This window comes from Acipenser ruthenus, chromosome 9, assembly GCF_902713425.1.
Source record: "Acipenser ruthenus chromosome 9, fAciRut3.2 maternal haplotype, whole genome shotgun sequence".
Classification (NCBI taxonomy): Eukaryota; Metazoa; Chordata; class Actinopteri; order Acipenseriformes; family Acipenseridae; genus Acipenser; species Acipenser ruthenus.
In genome coordinates, this window is record NC_081197.1 from 40,004,361 (window position 1) to 40,019,227 (window position 14,867).

Genomic DNA, 14,867 nt, shown 5'->3' on the forward strand with positions numbered 1-14,867 from the left:
TCTTTTTACCTCGTAAATGTTGTAGAATATGATGTTTTAATATGTGACTTAAGCATGCCACAGAGGTTACAACCAATACACTTTTTTATTTTATTTATTTATTTATTTTTAATGAAGTTGCACCTATTTGTAATTTAACAGCATTAAATTAGGCAATTGGTCATGTTGGTCATTCTAATGAGCTTTTCCTGATCAGTTGTGTAAAAAAAAACATTAGATTTTTTGCATTCAAAATAATAACTAAAGGCAATGCACTGTTGAGGCGTTCAGTATGTTCATATGTTTAGCTTTGTACTGTTTGAGTGTGTCACATCGTGATAACTGTTACACTTTGCACTGCTAAATTACGCACTGTGGTTTTTGGAATAACTCTGCACCTGAGCAGTGTGACTTGTGCCCCTTGTCATTATGTCTGACATGGCTTCACTGCTGTAGTCATTAGTTTTTGTTTGTTTTTTTGTTTTTTCTTTTGCCTACTTTATATATATATATATATATATTTACATTTTATTGGAATTGTCAACTCAGATCTGCCTCTGTGAGCAATTGTTTTTTTTAATTCAGTCAACATTTAGAAACTATATTTTTCTGTTTTGTATGATTATTATCTTTGTCCTTGTTTGTGCTTTCTGGTGGTGAAACTCGACACACAGTCTATTGATTGGTGGAGAAATAGGTCATGTAAAAATGTTGATCCTGGAAATATAAAAAAATAAAAATAAATAAAAATGTTGATCCTGGGCAGTAAACTCTTCATGCAATTCTACCATTACAGATGCAAATATGTAAATGTAATTCATTAAATTAAGAGAAGCCTGGATGAGAAAAAGATACTGGCATACTGATTAGAACAACTAATTTCACAATGATTAGTTATGATACTGGGCAAGCTACACCTGATCCAGATAATTTAAATATTTGACTTTCAGAGTTGCCTACTTTACTGATACTAATCTAGTTAGTCATATAAACCACTTCAACTCCAGATGTAAAAATGAAACCCCTTCCCAGGTACCAGATTTTGAAAATAATAATAATAATGTTTTCAAACCTGTAACTGCTATAAAATAAATGACCTAAACTGTATTTTTCATTAACCCTTTATACTCCTGTGTACTTCGTACCCATGTTCAATATAGAGATAAAAAACATGTTTTTATTTTATTTTTTGTTTGAACAATGAAAACAAAAACACTACTAATAACGCTAATAAAAATAATAATCAGTAAACAGTAATTATCAAATAAAAATCAAGCAACAACAAAACATGTATCATTCCCGACTTACTCTGTTGGAGGGATAGTCACAAATGCATGTACAGGGCTACTTTGCGCAGAAATTGTGATGGATCTGGCTGCCGCAGATGCCTGCCTCATTGCCTTTTACCCAGGACTGTGTTTTGATAGTATTTCGTCACAGCACTGTAAAAGGTAATCCAGGAACGGAATTGTAGTCAGTACATTCACGTCCCTTTTGTCGTGCCACCTCACAAACAATAAATCAGAGTTTCTAACAAAACATGCCTGTCCTTTGTCCAGTTTTTCTTCAGTTACTTCCTTTGGTACACCTTTGTTGGTTCGAATAGTCCCAGTGATGTGCGTATTTTGTGTAAGCAAAAATGATGCTAGTCTTGTAGACATGTACCAATTATCAACAATAATATGACACCCTTGGTTTGGTACATGATCAGCCAAATAAACCACAATTCTTTCACATAAACTGAGTTCACTTGCTTCTGGATAATGAAAGACTTCATATTTATCCTTGCCGATGTAAATTTGAAAATTTCAGATGTAACCCCTCAGACTTTATCACTGGGACACAGGCAGAAAAGTTTGATTCCAAATCGAGCTCTTTTTGTTTTTATGTACTGCCAAAAGTGAAGTCTTCCTTTCCACAAAACAAGTGCCTCATCAATGGCTATATTCTGTCCAGGTCAACTAAATCCATTGATGTCTCTCTGAGCATGGATAGAACCGGCTCCAGTCTTGTAAGAACGGTCATAGAATAGAATGGGAAACTTGACGTGCGCACGTATGGCATGGTACTGTAAGTGGGTTTTCATTTGATGTACGTCATGGTGTTGAAGTGGTTAAAACAGAAATTCACATTATGCTCAAGAAAATATATTATAAAAATAAAACAGATGTAGGCAATGAGATTGATACCATTGAGGCAAAATATGTTTTTAGATACAAGATGTTTTTTTCATTTTTTTTATCACATAAGATTATGCTCTCTCCCCCTGAGGGGATGTTGCTAGTGGACATCATGCCTTTATAAGCTAATGGAAGACCTTACATCAAAACCAGCTCCATTCCATATTCTAATCAATCATAATCTTTAATTTGTCTGAAATATTTAAACATCAGTGTAATTGCTAAAGTACATGCAGAATTAGTTAGAAAAACTAGAAGATGATCCATACTCCCACAAAATGAGAAGCTAATGCTGTACAACTCACTTCAGAATATCACATTTTGATAGATTGGGTTGTACCCAATTTGCTCTGAAATTACTAATTGTCTGAAAACTGACACCCTTCTTTAAGAATTAAATGAGGAGACATTGCAGATGGTGAACTTTCAAAAGCAACCACTGTATTACCTCTTATTGCAAAAATCACGACATGGCCAGTTTGATGAGCTGAGCAACCCAGACTACATCTTTCAGACTTTTGACTGTCAATTGAAGGAGCCAATTATACAAGAGGAATGGTTCTTGTTGGTTCTTTACCGAGAAGTGATTTAATGCAACAAAGAATGTGAACCCCAAAGCTGACAGCAGTAGAAATATATAGATTTCATTTCAGAAGAAGTTGTAATCAAAACAAACAAAACATGCAGGAACGATTTACAATGGCAGCAGCTCTTTCAATCAATCTTTCAATCTCAATTTTTACTTTGAAAACAAAAGTCCATAGTGGGTTTCCCCGAATGGCTCATTTCACCATTTCAGTGTCAATAATTGCAAAATTTAACAAGCACCTTTCTGATCATGTGGGGCCCTGTTTTATTCTCATGAAATTGAATTTCAGTTTAACAGCAGCCCCTTTTAAAATTGAGATACTTCGGGATATTTCAGGATACTTTTTTTTAAGTGTCTTAAATCAGCTGGAGATATATTTCTCAACTTTGACTCAAGAGTGTTCACCAGAGCATCATGGTATACCCAGTTCATACTCCCTCCTGCCATGCTCTTGAGTAAAAAATGAGAAATGTATTCCCCAGACATGTCCTTTTTAGACTAAATATACGTACCATTCACGAACCCCAGAAAGCAGGATGGTGCAGCATAGGCGAGGTTCTGGGGAATAACATGAAGGAGGAGAATTATATGATATAATATATTCACACCTTTGGAACAGCACTTGAAAAACTTTTCTTTTAAATCTAGGTTTGTTAACTTTTCTTTTAAATCTAGGTTTGTTACCTGTTCGTGTCTTTAGGGTCAAGCACCATACTGGCTGCAAAGCATGTCAGTCATTAGGGGATGCAGCTAGGTGGTTAGTGACAGGGAAGAAGTGCTGCTTCATGTTGAAGCCCTAATAATACACTTTATTATACACTTTTTTCAAGAAAAGTAAAAGGCTGTTATATTTCTGGTTGCCACAATATACAAAAGGATTTTTTGGGAACATTTTTTAGGGTTGATATTTATATACTTCAAACGTGTGTTTGTAACATTACCATAACATAAAGAATAAATGATTAAATAGCCTACACAAAATGCCGAAATGACAGTTCAGAATAACAAAGCTTCTAGCTAGAAACAGGACACGATCAAACACTGGTTTTGACCTCACAAACTGAGTGGTCTTGGTATTTGCTTTATTGTATATAATTACCTTTGCAGTAGGCATTTTTAAAAATTTAGAAATGACATTTTAATGGTGTCTAAAAATCCAAAAATAAGACAGCTCTAAAGCCAATAGGCCACTGAGTTCATTTATCCAAAATGATACCGCTGCATGTGACACCAGGCAGATCGTATCCTAGCAACCTGTAAAAGTTAGCTCGAGTGAAAATAATAGGTGCATCTACTGACTTTTATCCTGGTGCGCCATCCTACTACCTGACTAGAAAGAATGAATATACTAATTCCTGGACTGCAGCCAAAAAATTAAACATACTGTACCGCCAAGCTTTAGGATAGATTGAAGTTGCCCAAAGGAGTTCATAATACCGAAAAAGTACTGAAAGTTATTTCAAGTGATCTGGAAGACTCCAGTCTTTAATTACTTCCTAATTATTTAAGGAAGACACACTGTATGCCGATAGAATGATAGTGCTCTTGCTGTGCCCAGTACAAATTGCCTGTTTAAATATCTGTTTAAGAATTTTACCAATTAAACTATTGTTATACGCTAATAAAACTTTGGTGCAAAGATAAAATATAGATTTTCGAAACCTGTTTGTATCTTCGGTTTCAGAAACAGCACAGTTAATCACTTACTAGTAACAAACTATATAGCAATAAAGATGATTTGTAAATAGATTCATACATTTATAAAGGTTACTGACATCATTTTAAAACTGGCTATGTCATAACTTGATTTGTTGCAACCTCCCAAGAAGACAAGAAAGATGCAAATGTGAAAGAGTACTTGCTGATTCATTATATTTGTGTATGTTACTCAACATGGACCCACTGGAAGACTATACAGAATCGATGTTCAATTCAAATCACATTTTAAAATGCTGTTTTATAAATATTTGGAACTATTGGATATACTACAGGTGTACACTATTAACTGTGTCTAGGTACTCTATAGTTAACATGTACTAATATGCACTACTGTACATTCACTTAGCAAACAATTCTATGATAGTTGTGTTGCAAGTACATGTATTGCATTTGCAACAAAATTGAAAGTAGCTACAGTGAAGTTAATGCCCCTGTATTTTGAACTGTATCCATACTATTGTATATTATTACAAATAATATAGTATTTTTTTAAAGACTACAGTATGTGTTTTTTAATATGGGATATCTTCTAAGATATTGAATCAGTTTGAACTGGTCATTATTTGCCTAACACTCACTTCATATTAATGAGTTACAGAGTTATTATAGCTTGTGGGTATGCAATTCAGACCTTTTCCAAGTCTCAGGGTGCAGCAGCTGGTAAACAATGGCTGTAGACATCAACACAGACTTGCAGTCCAGGCCACCTTGGGCACAATACCAGCCAGACGGCTTCTTTCATTGCGTCTCAATGATGTGAGTGGCGAATCACATGGTGTACTGTTCATCTTGTCATGATAAATGCCCTGGTCCTAAAAAATGTCAGAGTTTATCTGCACCTAACAAGTCTACACCTAACAGCTAAAAGCTATGTTTCTATCAAGAAATACTAATTATTAAAGTGATGCAAGCTTCATTGTTATCACAGAACTGCTTAAAATATAATAATAATAATAATAATAATAATAATAATAATAATAATAATAATAATAATAATAATAATAATAATAATTATTATTATTATTATTATTATTATTATTATTATTATTATTATTATTATTAGGAGTAGTAGTAGTAGTAACAGTAGTAGTCCCCCTTTTAGATGTATATTTTCTCTTGGCTCTTGTTATGTTTAACATTCAGTTCCATGCTTCAAATTTTAACAATTATTTTCAATCACATATTGAGCAAAGCAGTACAACCATTCCTCCCTTTATTTTTTAATAGCTGGTCCCCAGCTATCTGCAGCTCTCTGCTGCTGGATGCGGGTGGCAGGTTTGTTTTGTTGATGTCCTGGGTGATCTCTGTCATTGAGATTTGCCTAATTGGGATGATCCCAAGTTTCAGGTGAATGGAACCATGTTTTTTAGGGGCAGATTGGCCTTCATCTGGACCTAGTTCGAATCCAGTCTGGAGCTCAGTGAGCTCAATTGTCACAGTCCAAGCCCAGTCTGGATGGGAACTCATCCCTATGACAAAAATGAAATCCCACAAAGATTACAATTAAAATGGATTACTCTGCAGGAAATGCTCATCTGTTCAGGGCTGTGAGCATTGCTGTTGAGTATACTCTGTCACATTGTAGAAATCATGCTGTATAAATGTCATTGTTAATCTAACCTAAAACAAAAGTTGCAAAACAGCCCAATCCCATGCTGCAAAGCTGACATGGTGTTCGTCATACAACCCCTTTATACTCCAGATTGGTCATCGTGGCTATATTTCAAGACAAATCCTCCTCAATATACACCATGAGGTTTATAGTGATGTCTTGTCCCACTTGGAGGGTATGGAGACCATACCAGAAAGCTTTCACAGATTGTGACATATCATATGTTTTTCCACATGAGTCGGACCACATGCTAGACTGCTCTGCAGCCTAAGACAGAAGGCCTTTTACCATGTAACAGCTGGTCCTGTGTTGGACCACTCCAACTCACAGGAGAGCTGTGGGGGAGGAAAACCCCATCATGGAAATTTGGGGAACAGTGATTAGAAGGTGCACATTTCACTTAAAACTCATGCATGTCAATTATGATGGTATTCTGTCTGTAGGTGTTGTTGTTGCTTTGGAAACCTATCATATTTGGGGAAACCACAACTGAACCACATGCAATCCATTATCATTATTTCACATGACTGGTAAATTTAGTCTGTTTGATTATTACTACTAACAGAAACTACTTCCATGAAAGGGTAGACATGTTTACTGCAAAAAAGGTTGATAGTCGTAGAATTAGTTTTGGTCAGCATATCATAATCCCATTACAAGTGATGTTGCTTTTAAACAATTTTGTATCAATTTCTTTATCCCATTATTGTTTGTTTACAGACTGTAAAGATTCAAAAACGCAAAACATGTTAAAATGTATATAACCAGAAGGGTACCGTCAACATAAATGTAATATTCCAAATTCTATATCTATCTATCTATCTATCTATATATATATATATATATATATATATATATATATATATATATATATATATATATATATATATATATATATACACATATTTTATTATTGCATGTTTCACAACATGGTCTACTGTTTTTTCTCTGTTTCATTGCAGAAATATTTATAGAAAACCTTTTTGGCTTGTCACCATTGTACAGGTTTCCAGAATGGTATCATAGTTTCAAAATACAAATGCTAATACAACAGTGCCATATGTGAAATATTTGTTCTCAATTCACTACAGTTGCCTAATGGTTCCAGTAAGGTTTCTTCAGGTAACACACCAGTATTTTAATAATTTATATATTTTTTTCGATATGTATCTTGCAACAAACCTGCGATGTTGCATTTGTAGGCTATTACACTATTGTTGGAATATTGTCTTTGATGAAAATGTTAATTCTGATATAAATGTAATATGGTTCAACTGAAATCAAAATAATGAAGGCAATGCAATGCAAAAATATCCCTTGCCCAGTTGGAATATGTACTGTATAACAGAACATGACTTTTTATTTAGAAAGCCTTTTTATACATTATTACAAAAAATAACAAAGCAGTAACAATATTTCCTATCCACAGGCTTGTCAGCTAAAAAAGAAAAATCCCATTTGACTAAATAGATTAGCTACACAGAAAGCAGGTTAAAAAAAACAACCTCCATAAAAACATGATTTGCTATGTAGAAATATCAGCATTCAATTGTGTTTGCAAAACCATTAATGTGTTTTGATGCATTCACACAAGGCACAAAGGCAAAAGAGATTTCATAAACACGGGAGTGTCTGCAGAATTTCCTATTTGACTACATCATTTGTCTCTTCTGAAAACCAGCAAGGCAGATTGAAAAAAAAAGAAAACTAAATAAGGAAGGATGGGCACCTCACCCCTCAGGAAAGGCAGCCTATTCATGTCATCTGCCTGTATTTTCATCAGAAGATGCCAGTCTGGTGTGCCTTTAGGATCAGCTGTTCTCCTTAATGCTTTGCCTGCGACACAAATTAGACAATGACAGAACACACAAAAGCAAGGGCCATGCTGGTGCAAACTTACATAATTCAAGTTAATGCAAAACCACAGTACAGCAGTAAAGGGGGGTGGGGGGGGGGAGTGAGATAGGAGACCCTTTAGCACTCAAGTGTTTTGTTCATACCATTTATAATACAATACCGTTAGTTTCTGTCAAAGACTATTAAGTTGAACCTGATCTCTAATCTATAATGTAAGATGTTTAAAACAAAATGCTGCTCTGGGAATGGCAGTAGGGTGTATTTTACGGATGTATTTTCATTTATTTGTTATTTTGACCTGCCCCTATTTTGAAAACTGTTTTGTCTTTTACTTTTTTCTGAATAAAATATTGTAGTAAGAAACCACTTAAAAGTTAAACTGACACATATTCAAATATACAAAATTCTGTTCAAATGTGTTACATGAAAAATACAAGCTATGTGCGGTTTATCTTTCCCCTGCTCTGTTGTAATGTATATGATGTTAAAAGGGATTGATCCAGCAGTTATGCAGGAGTCATGAAAAGTGCAGCTGCTTCTGAAAAGACTCCTCTAGCGGAAGTGAGCCTATTAGTGTTGCACTGTGCACTGGACCCCTTACATGAAGCACAGTACACTGAATCCTGTGCAACCCTGATATGCTTCCCCACCTCACTCCCCCACAAGCAGCCTTGAAGATTCTTTTCAGAAGCAAAGTATATGTAATAGTTTGTATATATGGAAAATGATTAATTAAGCAGCAACAAAAACAGAGAAACAAGAAATAGAGTTTAGGTACAGTGTATCTGTTTTGGGGTGATATTTTACACGGCTGAATTTTAACTGGTCCAGCAAAATTTAGTATGTCAGAGATATACATCCCCTGCCAAAACTGTAAACACAAAATAGAAGAAATGTGTATGATCAAAAAGTAAACCCTCATGACCTCCCTGCACATTGTAGAAAGGTAAGTCTGACATACAGACAGGCAGATGCAAATTGCGCAGAAGAATGTCCAAACCAAGTTTCATCACAATTGAATACTATCAATAACTTTTGCTGAACAATGTTTTGATCAAGTTTCATCATTAGCGCATAAACAGTTTTCTAGATACAGAATACAGTTTGAAAGTCTGTATTCCATTACAGTATATCCCAATGGCAGGTATATGCCTCCCCAACTAAGGATAGTTATAGGGTAAAGAACCACTCACCTGACCTATCTTCATCTCCTTGAGCAGAGTATGGCTTCACTTTTTAAAGGCAGTTGCATAATACTGTATTACTTTTTACTTTTTTTAAACACATTAACCAGTTTCTGATCTGGTTTAACAGAAGTTTAAGGAAGTTTGTTTTCTTTGGTTTATTTCTCACTTAAACGCCATGACAGCCTAGGGCTTAAAGAAATGTCTCTCCTCTGCTCTGCCATAACCCTGGTTGCCATGGAGATGGTGACGATCGATTACATGCCATCTGATTCCAACCTCATAAAAAAAAAAAAACAGGCAGCAGATGGCAACCAGGCTGCAAGGTCTCTCTCCAGAGAGGAGAAATGGAGTGAGAGAAAGGAAGAGAGCGAGATGAAGAAAAAGAATCAAGCGAACAGACTTAATTTGTAAGAGAGAAGCTACATTTGGGCCTGATTGCCTTGGAAGTCATGAAGTGTGGAAAAACTTGACTAGGCCAGAATTCACACACACACACTTGGTTTGGCCTTGCTATTGGACTAAAGAGGGGCTTTTTATTTATGTTTTGATTTTACTTGTGTTTTTTTTTTATCTTTGTACTTAGTTTGATTTTTTTTTTTTTTTTTTTTTTTGTAATAATAAAAAAAAATCCTTGAGAAGCTAAGCATTAAATACTAACATAATACATGATATTTTCTTTTCTGAAAACAAATAATTAATAATAATTTTACACTGGAGCAGGTTTCAAATGTATTATAAATTATCCAGGGTTTTGAGACAAAATCAAAAAAAAGGATTTGATGATGAACTTACTGAAAACAACTAGAAAGAAAGAAAGAACAAAAGAAAGAAAGAAAGAAAGAAAGAAAGAAAGAAAGAAATGGTCCTCTTGCATACAGACCTCTTGAGAGAAAGTAAAAGCAGAAGACAACTATCCTGATGTTTGCAGGAAAGGGGTGAAGACACAGGAAGGTGGAAAGCAAAAGAGAGTGGCATCTCAGGGGTATCTAGACAGACGAGGCTGGGAATGTAAGATGTAAAGTCTGCCTGCTACATTATGCAGCAGATGGTAACCAGACATGCCCGAGCATCCCGAGAGGACAGGGCAGGTTCACTGTGCTTTATTTTGTTTGTATTTTTTTATTTTTGTATTTATAGGATGTTGCATTAAGCCTCCAGTTGTAAATCCAGGTCCCCTGTGAGATGGAAGCATGTGAGCGAGCATGGGCATGAACCCCTCTGCTCATTGCCCAGGTGCTGGAGCTGACAGGGTTCTACTAGACAGATGAACTTGGAGCTCAGCTGGCACCCCACCTGGACACAGCCCGGGGGCCTACGGTCAGGCCTTGGCAGGGAGACATATTTTATTCCCAATGACAAAAAAAAAAAAGAAATCTATGTAAATTTTGCTATACTTCATTAAACTGTTTAACTCGTCATTATTATCATTATTTTTTATATGATTACCCACTGAGACTCATTTTCAGCAGGTTCCCAGACAAGTTTCTACAAGTTACAATATAGCAAAATATTACTGTGGCAAAGTGCCCCCCCTGTGTATGTTATATGTTACGTGTTGTGTGTAAATGTTGGTGTATAGGCATGGGTACACGGGATATAAGCGGTCTGTGTTTCACGTGTGTGTAAATTGTATATTTGTAGTTAGGCACGGGGATGGCACATCACATCACGTGCAAGTAAAAAGTAATATGTGAGCACGGGGAATTGCACTTTAATTAATTCACGTGCAGTTGTACCGAGATTCCAATTGAATGATTGACTAGCAATCGAATCTCGGTACAACTGCATAAAAGCTGCATGTTTTCACTCACTGGGGGGTTGGTGTTCGGTGAGTGGAGAACGGGTTAGGAGACGGAGGGTATTGTAAAGTAAAATAAATAGTAAAAGAAGCTCACCGTGTTTGTCTGTGTAGTTCGTTTTGTTTGTCTGTTTATTTTGGCTCAAGTGCCGTGTCCTATGTTTTTGTTGCAAGCCGTTTATTTTCTGTATGTTTATTCATTAAATGCTGAGCGCAATCACGCGCCCAGCTTAAACCCAAATCTCTGTTTGTTACTTCCTGCATCTGGTCTGACGCCACCCACTCCGGCCGTCTTTGTCTCAATTACACAGAAATATAAATATGAAAATGTAACAATTTTAACTGTAACTAGGACACTACCTCCTACTCTGTCATAGGAGGCTGTGTGGTCCAGTGGTTAAAGAAAAGGGGCTTGTAACCAGGAGGTCCCCGGTTCAAATCCCACCTCAGCCACTGACTCATTGTGTGACCCTGAGCAAGTCACTTAACCTCCTTGTCACCTGTCAATTACGTCTTTCGGGTCAGACGTAATTGTAATTGACTCTGCAGCTGATGCGTAGTTTACACACCCTAGTCTCTGTAAGTCGCCTTGGATAAAGGCGTCTGCTAAATAAACAAATAATAATAATAATAAGGGGTCTAGTCATAAAAGGTTAATGCCTGTCAAAATGAGAAAACAGGATTACATGATCGGATTTCGTCCATAGCCGCCTATTTAACAGCAGTTGCTATTCATAAGCGATAATTCAGATGTGTCGTTAAGCCTCAGCGATTATCGTCTATGAAGGCATGTTTTTTAACTAATTGAGAAAGGTTAACGATTACCTCATTAGCATAACATTTTCATCGGTACTGAGCGTCAACCTGCTATTCATAAGAGTGAACGACAGCAAAATGCTGTCGATAACTAGGAGTTATTGAACACTTTCTACAGTCAAGTCTAAACTAACGGCAGCCTCGGCAGACTATTTTTTTAAAGACATATTTTAGGCCTAGTTAAGAATGGAAATATTATGTGTGCGTATGGAAATGTGTTTACCAGCGTTGCCAAACAAAACAAAAATACAAAGTATTTATTTAAAAAAAAAAAAAAAATTCTAAATTATGACATGTCATGAATTTTTGGCAGATGTGATAGAGTCATCGAATCAGGTTTTGCAAATTCCTAGGGCCCTCTAATTACTGCGTATTTACATAGTAAAGCTATGGCCAAAAGTTTTGCATCACATAATTAAAATAAATAAAAAATGAACATAATTTAGATATTTTATTTAAAATGTATTTAACATCATGTAATCAAAGAAACTACAAAATTATATCTCAAAAGTCAGAAGCCATAATAGTATTACAGTATTTCATGTTAGATTTCTAAATGCCATTTTTCAATTTTTGTCAGTTTTTGTTAAGTATATGGAAAACTACAAAGCGGTATGTTAGTGTAACATTATTCAGCAGGTTTCATTTCGACTTTATGAAACAAAATTAGTTAATTCTATAAGGAGATGCAAAACGTTTGGCCATAGCTGTTGTTACTTAGTAAATACATATGTACTTACACATACCGTAGGCCTAATTACAATGTTATTATGCATAGTTACAATAAGGGGTGAGACGAAGGTCACGACACGATACCTATCACGATACACAAGCCACGATACGATTCATATCATGATACCTATGAAAAACTCATCTCTGCTTGACGGACTTGAAAATATTTCAGATCTATACACAGATTCAGTTGAAAATAATTATATGTATTAACCACTAAGTAGTATAGCACTTGTTTAAGTTTAAAGACAAAGCAGTATGTCAGCTAGTTTCTGGGATATCAGATTTAACTTAATTAACCAAATCTCCTTACCACATTTCTGAGAAAAGGAAAAGAATACTAAGCAATGTGTTTGATAACTTGTTCATGGGTTTCTTTAGAAAAATCTAAATATCAAGTATTTCAGCATTAAGTTGTGATGTTAATTTTTTTTTAATGTACATCAGCGTTTTTGAGTGCATCATACTTAACTTTAACTCAGCAGATTATTATAAGACTTATATAATAATATATATATATATTATTTGTTTATTTAGCAGACGCCTTTATCCAAGGCGACTTACAGAGACTAGGGTGTGTGAACTATGCATCAGCTGCAGAGTCACTTAAAATTACGTCTCACCTGAAAGACGGAGCACAAGGAGGTTAAGTGACTTGCTCAGGGTCACACAATGAGTCAGTGGTTAAGGTGGGATTTGAACCAGGGACCTCCTGGCTACAAGCCCTTTTCTTTAACCACTGGACCACACAGCCTCCTGGACCACACAGACCTATATATAGGTCTGATTCCAGTCCAGAGCTTTAAAAATATTTTCAAAGTCAGTGGCCTGATTTATTATTGTCTTTGCACCAATCTGGCCTTACAATACGATGTTTTGCTTCTTTATCAAGAAGAATGGTGCAAACTTCACACCGGCCCAGTGTTCTTTAATACTATGGGAATGTGAGGCAACGTTCTACTCATTAATAACTTGTGGCTCCATCCTTTGCCTTGTGCAAAGCAGTCACTATGAGTTCTTGTGGGATGAGTTGTTTCACTCAGCTGCTTGGGAGACAGCCTTCTGATGGTCTTGTCTATGAAGTAGCAGATGTGTTTTTTGGATTGATGTCAGGGATTTGCTTCCCATCTCTTTCCACTGAAGGGACTGTGTGTCCAGGAGTATCTTAATCTTCAAACAGCCCTTAGTTTACTGTGGGATACCATGGTAAATGCATAGCAAAGTGTAGCAAATTGTGATAAAACATTGTAAATCCATGATTTATATATCAATTAGATACCTCAGAAAGGAGGAAGACGGCTTCACTCGTTAATAAAATCCAGATCCGCAAGTGTATACATCTGAATTTTATTAATGGGTGAAGTCGTCTTATATATACAGTGCCGAGAAAAAGTTTGTGAACCCCTTAGGATTTTCACATATTTCACATATTTCAAACCTAAAATGTTATTAGATCTTAATCTAAGTCCTAATAATAGATAAAGATAACCTGATTAAACAAATGACACAAAAACACAATACTTTTTCAACATTTATCCACAAATGATTCAACATTCAATATCCAGGTGTGAAAAAGTATGTGAACCTTTAGATGCAGTAACTGGTGGCACCCCCTTGAGCAGCAATGACTTCAACTAAGAGTTTCCTGTAACTGTTGGTCAGTCTCTCACATCAGTTTTGAGGAATTTTGGCCCATTCCTCCTTACAGAACTGCTTCAACTCTGTGACATTTGAGGGCTTCCTTGCATGGACAGCTCGTTTCAGGTCATGCCACAGCATTTTGATGGGGTTTAGGTCCAGACTTTGACTAGGCCATTCTAAAACGCGGAATTTCTTCTTCTGCAGCCATTCTTTTGTAGATCTGCTTGTATGTTTAGGATCATTGTCTTGCTGCACTTTTGGTTCAGCTTCATCTCATGGTCGGATGGCCTGACATTCTCCTCTAGAATCTTCTGATACAATGCAGAATTCATGGTTGTGTCCATGATGGCAAGCCGTCCAGGTCCTGAGGCAGCAAAGCAGCCCTAAACCACCACACTCCCACCACCATGCTTGACGGTTGGGATGAGGTTCTTATGTTCGAACACAGTGTTTGGTTTTCGCCAAACATAACGTTTCTCACTGAGGCCAAAACGTTCTACCTTTGACTCGTCTGTCTAGAGAACATTGTTGCAGAAGTCTTGTGGATCATCTATGTGCTCTTTGGTGAACTTCAGATGGGCAGCAATGTTCTTTTTAGAGAGCAGTGGTTTCCTCCTGGCTATCCTTCCATGAACACCATTCTTGTTCAGTCTTTTTCTGATAGTGGAGTCATGAACACTCACATTAGCCAAGGCGAGAGTGGCCTGCAGATCCTTGGATGTTACTCTGGGGTTCTTTGTGACTTCCTTGATGATTT

The 14,867-nt window shown here is 36.2% G+C and overlaps 1 long non-coding RNA gene across 1 annotated transcript; it reads right to left on the reverse strand.

Annotated features, from left to right (window-relative positions):
- Positions 1-1,302: 1,302 nt before the first annotated feature.
- LOC131737993 (uncharacterized) lies at positions 1,303-9,641 on the reverse strand. The gene is made up of 3 exons (XR_009329557.1): positions 9,130-9,641; positions 7,814-7,915; positions 1,303-3,306 (listed from the first exon to the last, which is right to left on the reverse strand). It is a non-coding gene; the product is annotated as an uncharacterized LOC131737993 (long non-coding RNA).
- Positions 9,642-14,867: the final 5,226 nt, after the last annotated feature.